This window comes from Dendropsophus ebraccatus, chromosome 2 (assembly GCF_027789765.1).
Source record: "Dendropsophus ebraccatus isolate aDenEbr1 chromosome 2, aDenEbr1.pat, whole genome shotgun sequence".
Classification (NCBI taxonomy): domain Eukaryota; kingdom Metazoa; phylum Chordata; class Amphibia; order Anura; family Hylidae; genus Dendropsophus; species Dendropsophus ebraccatus.
In genome coordinates, this window is record NC_091455.1 from 138,470,907 (window position 1) to 138,482,038 (window position 11,132).

General features: G+C 41.2%; 1 long non-coding RNA gene across 1 annotated transcript; it reads left to right on the top strand.

The window, feature by feature from the left end:
- Positions 1–969: 969 nt before the first annotated feature.
- On the top strand, positions 970–3,363 carry LOC138783561 (uncharacterized). The gene is made up of 2 exons (XR_011361712.1): positions 970–1,062; positions 3,250–3,363. It is a non-coding gene; the product is annotated as an uncharacterized lncRNA (long non-coding RNA).
- The last annotated feature ends 7,769 nt before the right edge of the window (positions 3,364–11,132 follow it).

Consider the following 11,132-nt stretch of genomic DNA (forward strand, 5'->3'; position numbering starts at 1 on the left):
CCGGTATCACTACCACTTTGCATGCTATGTAATGGTGCGTTTACACAGGCAGATTTATCTGACCAATTTTGGAAGCCAAAGTCAGGAATGGACTTAAAAAGACAGGGAATCTCAGTCTTTTCTTTATGACCTGCACCCTGTTTATAGTCTGTTCCTGGCTTTGGCTTCAAAAATCTGTCAGATAAATCTCTCTGTGTAAACGTACCATAAGAAATGCTTGTTGAGTCTATGCAGCTGCAATGATACTGGTCTCCTGTTTGTGTGTGGTGATTCTTACTTTAGATTGTGTGTCCCTTGTTTTCCTTTCTTCTAACATAAAAAAAAAAGGAAAAATGATATATACCCCAAAACGACAGCAACAAAAAATAAAAAGCCCAACACTCCCCTGCCCTAAAAGAAAAAAAAAACCCCATCTATCTATCTATCTATCTAAATCAGAAGAATACCGCAGCACTTGTGGGATAGAATTCAACACAACGTGTTTATTTCCCCAAACCGCCAAACCGCGGTTTGGGGAAATAAACACTTTGTGTTGAATTCTATCCCACGAGTGCTGCGGTATTCTTCTGATTTATATTACTTATACAGGGTGGTTATTACTTATCTATCTATCTATCTATCTATCTATCTTTCTATCATTGTATTATTTAAAAGTAGTAATAGTAAATCCTGGAAGCCATGAATGACGAAAAGAAGAAAAAAAAATTGTCTGTGTTTTCAAATGGTTAATAACGTTAAAAAAATAAATAAAATGAAGTTAAAAATAAAAATAATAATATGAATCTACCTGTTAAAGTTTTCTCCAAGAAACAGCAGGTGTCAGTACAACACTTTCATCATCATCTGGTGTACTGCAGCTTTGATATCCTATTTTATAGACATGTCGCTTAATAACTGCACATATAGTTATTTGTCTTTAAATTAATATCTAATTTTCTGTATTTTATACCCTTTCATCCTATAGGTATAGAACTACTCACCTGCTCCAGGTGAACGTATTATGAGACATTGCAGCTGGCACATTGAGAAGGTTTTATCACCAGCAGAACCAGCATTTAAAAGGTAGTATACCATGAAGTGTAACAGAACACCAGCAGTTTCCATGTATCCAAAGAGTTCTAAGAAACTTTAGGTAAAAAAGTGTGTTAAAGGGGTACTCTGACATAAGGTTAAAAAAAAACTGCTGCATAAGCATATAGCAATGCTTACTTGTCTGGGGGTCTTAGTTCTGTATTTGTGGTTGTACTTCCTAATTGAGAAGCAGGTTGGTTCCAGAATGCATTGGTTTCTCTCAGTTGTTCATCACAGCCCTCCCACCTTGCCTACCCCCCCTTCCTTAGCACTCCAGCAAGTTACCTGCCAAAGGCTGTTGCAGGACATTTAATTTTACTGCAGACTATTGCATTATCGCTAAAGTTGCAACACCTGCTTCTTTAACTTGTCTGCTCAGGAGTAGGCTGGAGAGAGTGGGATTAGAGCACAAAGGCCACGTTCACACTAAGCAAGAACGGCGGAACGCCGTGCTCAGTGTCCTGCTTTGTGTGAATGAGAGGGCGTGCTCGTGTCTACTGCCGCTGCTCTCCCCTCAAGGAAGTGACATGTCACTTCTTTGAGCAGGGAGCGGTGGCAGCGGAGGAGCGCTTGCCCTCTCATTTACACAAAGCAGGAGTCTCACCATGGGCAGCAACATATCAAAAGATATGTTTGAGTGGAATATGCCTTTAGGGTGCGTTCACACCTACAGGATCTGCAGCAGATCTGCAGCAGATTTGATGCTGTGTTCAGTTATTTAAAGAGTCACTGTCGTATTTTTTTTTTTTTGCAGAAATCAATAGTCCAGGCGATTTTAAGAAACTTTGTAATTGGGTTTATTAGCCAAATCTGCCATTATCTGCATGTAAAAAGCCTTTTCCCAGGTCCCCCCCTCCTTCCTCTTTTTCATCCACTCTGAAAAATCTGAAAATTGTGACTTGTTGCAGGAGACGTCCCCTGTCTGCTCTAGGGAGAGGGGAGGGGGGAGGAGGAAGGAGGGAGTTAGCCGGCAGCAGAAAGCAGATAACAGGGGATTACAGGCATGGAGCTGGGTGACAGCTGTAATCCGAGCTCAGACAGGTCACTGGTGATGGTCAGTAGAGATATCCCGTGAGGGATTTGTAGATTAACTCTTTGTTGTCCTGTTTTGGTCTTTTCTTTAGCTCTCTCCATAGGAGAACAATGAAGACAGGGGGGAGAGCTTCAAACTGCTTTTTCATGATAAAAATGCATTTTTCGGATAATAAACCCAATTACAAAGTTTCTTAAAATCGCCTGGACTATTGATTTCTGCAAAAAAAAAATTCACGACAGTGACACTTTAAATGAAATCTGCTGCAGAAAATCAGCTGCAGATCCTGTAGGTGTGAACGCACCATTAAGGCTATGTTCACACAACGTATGTTTTCATAAAAGTACGTCCGTTGTTGCAATCAGTATTACAGTACCGGCCGGGATGATCTTTTCAGAGACCGTCCACTCCGTGACCCGGCCGGGTCACGGAACGGACGGTCTCTTACGCCATGTGAACATGGACTAATACAGTATCTTTAATTCATTTTTAATCTAACATGTGATGAAAAGAGGTACTTCTCCTTACTAGTGCAAAGATTAGTAAATGATATTTCTTCTTTCTTCTGAAATCACAATAACAATAATGAACACAAAATTATATTTAGTAGAGACGAGTGAAGCAGGCTTACTTAAGTTTCCTACCCATGGCTTTTAAATCCCCCTGTCTGCCCTCTCTGTGAAGAAGGTGGATATATCCCAAAGACCAACTGGAAAACATGGATACAGCTTATAAGGTATGACTGGATCCATGTTTTCAAGGCAGTCTTCGGGATATATCCACCTTCTCCACAGAGAGTACATACGGCAGGATTAAAATGATGCTGGTTCGGTTTTGTATGAACCTCAATGAAGCCTGCTTCACTCATCTCTAATACTGAGTAAACTATTAATTGACAGCTGTTGGTTTTATGACTCAGACAGGATGCACTGGGTTAAAAATGTTTATTAAGCAGTCTTTGCTGTAATTCCCATGGCCAATGGTGGAAGTATCTTTGTTGTCATTGCAACTATGACGCTGCTGCATGTAATCAGCACTGAAACATCAATGGGTTCCCAAACAGCTAAAGAACCCCAAGCTTGTTGATTTATTGTCATTGTCAAAGGATGCTAAGAATAACAATCTTTTTTGTTCACATTTAAAAGTGCAAGAATTACCAGTAAGAGTTATGTGCACCACATGGAAACAGACAAAAGTGGGAACAGTTATCTGTAATGTAAGCTAATTCCAAAGAATAAATGTTTTGCAATTTGTTTTAATGGAAATCATAGCAGATGACTAATATGGAGAAATAATGTGTGCTCATTTCTGGTAAGTAGAGAAGATCAGCAAGTACTCATCTTTATTATGCCAGTTATAGGAGCAACTTTTAATAGTGCACATACACCTTAGACTAAAGTTGGCTGAACCTGCTTTACGAGTTTAGACAACTGTCTAGGGTCTATGGTGGCCTCATGAATCTTCACTGACAGATGACAGATGTCGGTGTAGAGACTGGATGCATAAGTTGGATTCTTATTGTTCATCCCTATTGTTCTGAGAGTGAAAATCCAGCACCAGAGCAGTCTAGCTGTGGCTTACCTATCCCCTCCCCATAGAAAACATATGTACATTTGGTCGTGTTGAACATCTAAGTGTGTAGGAAGATTGGGAGAGATAACATTCCCCTGGAAAGCAAGGACTTGGTATAAAGAGGTATTGCCATCTCATAAAGTAATGTCATAACGCTAGGCTATCTGGTAACTTTATGATGTCTGAGATCTCCACCAATCATAAGACTGGGAATAAAGCAGTGCTGGTGTAGTACTGCTACCTCTTCAGAGTTTTACCTTCACTCCTGCATACATGACTGTGCAACAACAGCTACCCCAAATTACTATATATACTATATAGATATAATATATATATATATAGTTCTGTAAAGATTTTCAACCTAAATTGTGATTGTGCCTCTTTAAATTTCAATATTTTCTGTCACATACATAATATTAAATCAAATGCATTTTTAACAGACCTGTAAAGGTATTATCTGAGAGTTCAAAACACAAAAAAGAAGAATTTTAAATAATAATATGAACAATCAATAAAGGATAAAAGGAGGCACTCACCAGCAGTGTATTCAGACCATCCGGCTTTTATTGCTGTGTGCAGGGGGAGCGGGGGAGACAAGGTGGGTGACCGCAGTTTCACGGCTTAGTGCCGCTTTGACGAACCCTCATGTGACTGGTACGTCACTTCCTTTTATGTGTGCAACTTTATCAAACAATGTGAGTGACAAACAAACAAACATCAATTAAAATAAGGTACAAATTACACTGGCTAGCATATTCGGATATAGGGATTCATGCAATATTCACATCACTACGAGTATTAAGACTTGTTTGTTTGTCACTCACATTGTTTGATAAAGTTGCACACATAAAAGGAAGTGACGTACCAGTCACATGAGGGTTCGTCAAAGCGGCACTAAGCCGCGAAACTGCGGTCACCCACCTTGTCTCCCCTGCTCCCCCTGTGAACAGCAATAAAAGCCGGATGGTCTGAATACACTGCTGGTGAGTGCCTCCTTTTATCCTTTATTGATAGTTCATACAGCATGTTTATTTCGGATTGAGCACCATCACATACCGGACCTAGCCTGAGATAGTGCCATCTAGTGGAGAGCCAGGAAGTGCCATCACTTTTTTTCTTTCTTGCTGGATTAAATAATAATATATTTTTTCACCTAATAGTCGGACTACCACCACCAATGAATCAAAAAGTAAACGAAAACTTGTATTTTCCAGTAGCATATGAAATGTATGCATCTGTATGTACAGTATAGTCTATATATAGTCTTGTAATCTGCCTGTGCTAATAATAAAGTATCCTGCTCCCACTCATTACACCAGCATTGCTGTCCAGGCTCATACTCTGACTCAGGCTTAGTTTAGTAGGCAGTGGAAACAAAATACAGGATACGGTATAGTAAACCAGAACATATGAATCAGAAGGATAATCTTTAGCTTAAGAAACTGAACTGTGAATCAAGCTTGCAGAAAACACATTTATGCCCCAACTTTCACCACCAGGCATTTTACTTACCAGGTGAACTTTATGAATCATTGTGTCTTCTAAATGAACATAGACTGAGCACATTACATTCTTTCCACACTCCAGAGACTGGGTGAATCACTCAGATCAGAATTCAGACACTATATATTATAATATAGTGTCACATTTCTATGACTTATCACTAGTAAGAAGTGGTATCAGATAAAAGATTAGATTTACTAATCATTTGTTATCTCACTAAGTCCACTAATAAATAAAACATCTGGGATCTGGGAAGAGCTGAGGGTTTGGGTCTAATCAGCTTGGAACAAGTTTAGTACGTATATATTACAATGCTGATTATGGTAACTTTGATTATATTATGCTAGAATAGGGTAACCTCTCCAGAAGACTTATTAGAGAAGACATGCTTTTTATCTAGACCAGATTTCCTTTGACTTCCATGATATGTTGAGGATACTAGCCATCTTGTGGTTACCCAAGGGGTGGCAACTGGTGTAATGCCACGTAGGGCAGTCTAGGTACAGCAGTGCTAGGTATGTGTCGTGTTGCAGGATGGCATTGCTCACCTAATGTCCCTAGGGCAATCCACACTTCTTTGTTAATTAACTGTTTCATTGATACAAAAGTGCAGGTGAATAACTTCAGGATTTTGTGGAATAAGTGTAACTGCTGAACAGTTCTTATGCAAAAATCCAACACTCATACAGTCTCCTATGGTACACAGGGGAAAATACATTGTGTACTTTTGAAAGTAAGAGATATTGGTCACTGTCCCTTTAACAATACTGCTAATAGGTGGTTAGCTAGAAACACTACAAAACCATTGGAGGGATAACTCGTGATATTATCCCTACATCTGTTTTGTTGTTCAATTCAGACCTTTCAGCCACTTTAAAGCGGCACTATCAGCAGGTTCTTCGCAGAGAACCTGCTGATATGACGCAGTAGCTATGTATGTCAGTAATAGCCATTAGTTGCATTCCTGTCCTCCCCCACATTGTTGTTAAAAACACTAAATGCTTAGTCAAATTACTAGCTTAACCCCTTAGTGACCCATGACGTATCTGATACGTCATGGTGCCGGGACCCCGCTCTGAACGGCGCTGATCCCGGCTGACACGTGCAGCCGGGCAGTGCCTCTATTAGCCGGCGCGGGTCCTGTTGCCGCGCCGGCTAATTAAGCCTCTAAGTGCAGCTGTCAAACCTGACAGCTGCACTTAGAGGCTTCAGACCTCACGTCCCTGGTGTCTAGTGGGACGGATCTCCCCCCCGCGATGCGATCGCGGGGGGGAGATCCGTTCTTCTGCCCGTGCCGGGCCTCAGCGTCAGAATGACGCTGATCCCGGCTCGGCAATAGATTGCTATGGCCTGCAGCAGGCCATAGTAATCTATGACCGATCTAATCGATCTTTGCTGTGTATATACACAGCATTGATCTCTATGAGAGATCAGTGCTGTCTATATACAAGTCCCCCAGGGGGGCTTCTAGTTACAGTAAAAAAAAAAGTAAAAAAGTGTTTTTATTAATAAAAAATCCCCTCCCCTAATAAAAGTCCAAATCACCCCCCTTTTCCCATTTTATAAATATAAATTAATAAATAAATAAACATATTTAGTATCGCCGCGCGCGTAATCGCCCGAACTATTAATTAATCACATTCCTGATCTCGCACGGTAAACGGCGTCAGCGCAAAAAAATTCCAAAGTGCAAAATTGCGCATTTTTGGTCGCATCAAATCCAGAAAAAATGTAATAAAAAACTATCAAAAAGTCGTATATGCGCAATCAAGGTACCGATAGAAAGAACACATCATGGCGCAAAAACTGACACCTCACACAGCCCCATAGACCAAAGGATAAAAGCGCTATAAGCCTGGGAATGGAGCGATTTTAAGGAACGTATATTTGTTAACAATGGTTTGAATTTTTTACAGGCCATCAGATACAATAAAAGTTATACATGTTATATATCGTTGTAATCGTAACGACTTGAGGAACATGCATAACAAGTCAGTTTTACCATAGGACGGACGGCGTAAATGCAAAACTCCCTGAAATCAAAACAAATTCGTTTTTTTTTCAATTTGACAGCGCAAATGATTTTTTTCCGGTTTCGCAGCATATGTTATGGAAAAATAATGCCTGTCATTGCAAAGTACAATTGGTTTTGCAAAAAATAAGCGCTCATATACGTCTCTAGGTGAAAAAATGCAAGCGCTATGGACTACTTTTAAACTTAAAATGGAATAAGCAAAAGCGCAAAAACGAAAATAGGCTTAGACCTTAAGGGGTTAAGAGAATTGAGGGCGTTGCTCTGGGCTGCGCCCTGCCTAGCCTGCCCCCTCCCGTCCTGCCCACTATTTATATTCATAACTGCATAGTGGCCTCTATACACGTCGGCTGCGCAGGGAAGCAGTCCTGCCAGAGACGGGCTGCTTCCCACGCATGCGTGAACCCTTCGGGCCGCCGCCGATCCTCCCGGAGGTCCCTCAGGATGTAAATATAAGATAAACTTTATACATATGTCCTGAGGGACCTCCGGGAGGATCGGCATCGGCCCGGGGGTTCACGCATGCGTGGGAAGTAGCCCGTCTCCAACAGGACTGCTTCCCTGCGCAGCCGCAATGTATAGAGCCCACTATGTGTATATGAATATGCATAGTCGGCGGGGCGGGAGGGGGTGGGCTGGGCAGGGCGCGGCGATGCTCTCTGCGATGCTAGTAATTTGCATAAGAACATTTAGTGATTTTAACAACAATGCGGCGGAGGACAGGGGTGCAACTAATGGCTATGTCTTACTGACATACACAGCTACTGCGGCATTCAGCAGGTTCTCTGCGAAGAACCTGCTGATAGTGCCGCTTTAAAAGGTCTCTGTAATTGTAGCTGGGAAATTAGGCCCTAGGGCATTTTGGTCGATATATAACTTGGTTGCTATTAGTCATGGACCTACTTTTTTTTTTTTTTTAAATATATATTTTTATTTTGTTCCAACATATACAAAATTTAAGACACATCCATAACTTAACATCTCAATAGATATATATATATATATATATATATATTTTTATTCCCCCCCTCCTCGGGCACAATAAATATAACAATTCTAATCCCAACATCTTTTATAAACTTTCTCATAATTATTGTACAGCTTTACCATTTCTCTCCACTCGTTAACGTGCAACGTAATTGCGGTATTCCAGCTCCTAACAATCAGCAACCTGGCTACAAATAGCCTTTTATTTATAATTTTCTTTTTAGTTTTATTCGTACTTACTATAAGTGTATCATCGCCTAGTATTATCAGCGAAGGGGATGGTGTTATTTTTATTTCAAACTCCCTCTCAATTTCCTCCAGTACCTCCGTCCAAAATTCCAGCAGTGCCTTACAGGACCAAAAAATATGTGTCCAATCCTTTGCCTCCTCTCCGCACCTTACACAGGTTGCCGCCTTTCTCTTACCAATTTTTACCAGGAAGTCGGGAGTATAATACAGCCTGTATAAAATATGAAGCTGTATTATCTGATGGTTCTGGTTATTAGAAACATCCTTCACGTTATTCAATATCCTCTCCCATTGCACCTCTGAGATTTTACCTAACTTCTTTTCCCACTTTCCCCTTCTACCTCCTCTGCTCTCCTCCCATGTCTCGGGTATTAACTTCTTATAAATACATGAGAGCCCCTTCTTAATTTCAGTTCCATTCCTTATCTGAGTAATTATTTCTGGGGTCTGACCTACCCTAAAAGGATTTTTATCCCAAGATGTATCAAAGGCATGTCTCAACTGCATATATTCATACTGTACCCAATCATTCAAATCAAACTCTTCCTTCATTACCTGCCAAGTTTTTAGTTCACCTCCAACAAAAGCATTGTGCACTCTCACTACACCCGCTTTCTTAAGACCCTGCAGTGTACCCATCTTGTATACTTCTATTAGTCTGCTGTTATTTCATAATGGAGTACATTCCAAAGAATAATTTATTTAATTTATACAGTCCTTTTAAGCTCTCCCACACTCTAACTACCATATCTGCAGCTGGGCACTCCTCCCATTCCCCCCCCCCCCCCCCCCCCTCAGTCTGATTCTAACATTTCAACCATTCCTACATATCTTCCATCTAACTCTCTCTCTCCCAGTGTTTATATAGATCTATCCTACTTCTATTCCACAGGTAGTTCAACTGACCAGCTAAGAAGTATAATCTAATGTCAGGGAAACCAACTCCCCCTTCACCCTTGGGGAGGCAGAGAAATTTAAGGCGTAACCTTACCCTCTTTCTACCCCAGATTAATCTGTTTAAAATAATCTCCACCCTTCTAAAGGTCTTTTCATCCACCCAAATCGGAGAGGCGTTTAACACATACAGCAACTTTGGAAGGATTATCTCCCTGGCCAACGTTATTCTTTCTGCTTTGGAATAAACTAAGCTGGTCCAAATTCCTATTTTGTTGCTGATTGTTTTAAGGACCTGGAAAGTGTTTTTTTCATGGTATTCTTGTACCTTATTGGTAACCTCAATGCCAAGATATCTAAAGCTTTCCCCCTGGCTAAGCACTCTTATCCTACCACCCTCCATAACACTACCTTTCTTTAGATCTTCTGATACGGGAAGGAGAATTGACTTGCTCCAATTAATTTTAAGTCCAGAATGACCACCATATTCCTCAATTACCTTAATTATATATTCTAATGAGTCTCTTGGGTCGCTGACAAAAAGCAACATGTCACCCACAAATAAACTTACTTTATCTGCACACCCTTTCACCACAAAACCCCGTATTCTTTTATCCATTCTAATTTTTATGGCCAATGGTTCCAGGGAAAGGATGAATAACATAGGGGATAGGGGGCACCCCTGACGCCTCCCCCTACTCAACTCAAATCTCTCCGAGTGCACCACATTTATAATCACCCGTGACTGGACGTCCCCATATAATAGCTTCACCATTTCTATGAACCCTGCTCCCAAGCCAAATCTCTCCATCACCTTCCAAAGGAAGACCCACTCCACCCTGTCAAAGGCCTTCTCAGCATCCAATGACAGGATGGAGTGGGACCCCCCCCCCCCCCTCATCTGCAAATTATGGAACAATCTGGTGATATTCTGTGTAATTGCTCGCCCTGGGACAACCCCCCCCCCCCCCCTGGTCCTTGTGAACCAACTCGGAGATAACTTTCTTCAGGCGATGCGCCAGGGCATTAGCATAGAGTTTAATATCTACATTTAAGAGGGATATAGGTCTGTACGCTCCAGCTTCCTCTAAATCTTTCCCCTCCTTCGGTATTGCCTCTGTCATTGAACTTGGGAGTCGACCTAACTCTAATGCCCCCTTCATTACTCTGCATAATGCTTGAATTAATATTCCCCTAAATCTCCTGTACGTCTCAAAGGGCAACCCATCACTTCCTGGGGATGTATTGCCCTTAATCTCCCTTAGGGCCTGTTCCAGTTTTTCCACCTTTAAAGGCTCTCCCAACTCCTTTCTTTGTATCTCCGATAGTGTGGGGAAATTGATATTATCAAGATACCCTTCTACATCCTCCACCACAAAGTTACTTTCTGTCCTATAGAGTTCCCTATAATAGTTTACGAAAACCTCCATAATTCCACTCTGTGCACATACTAATTTTCCCTCTCTGTTCTTAATTACCGAGATCGCCTTTTTCCCTTCCTGGCTCGATATAATAGCCATCAACAATAGCTTGTTAGGTTTACTCCCATGTAGATATTTTTCCCTTCCCAGAAAAAAACAACTTATTTATGGCCTTTTCTTCCCAAAACAAGTTATATTCTCTCTGTGCACCCATCCAGTCTAGTTTATTCCCCTCACTAGGACTATCTACAAACTCCCTCTCTGTTCTTGTCACTTCCCCCTCCAACTCTCTCTCCTTCACCCCAAACTCCCGTTTTTTCCTTGAAATCTCCTTCTTGAGAAGGCCCCTAAGAAAGGCTTTTGCCGTATC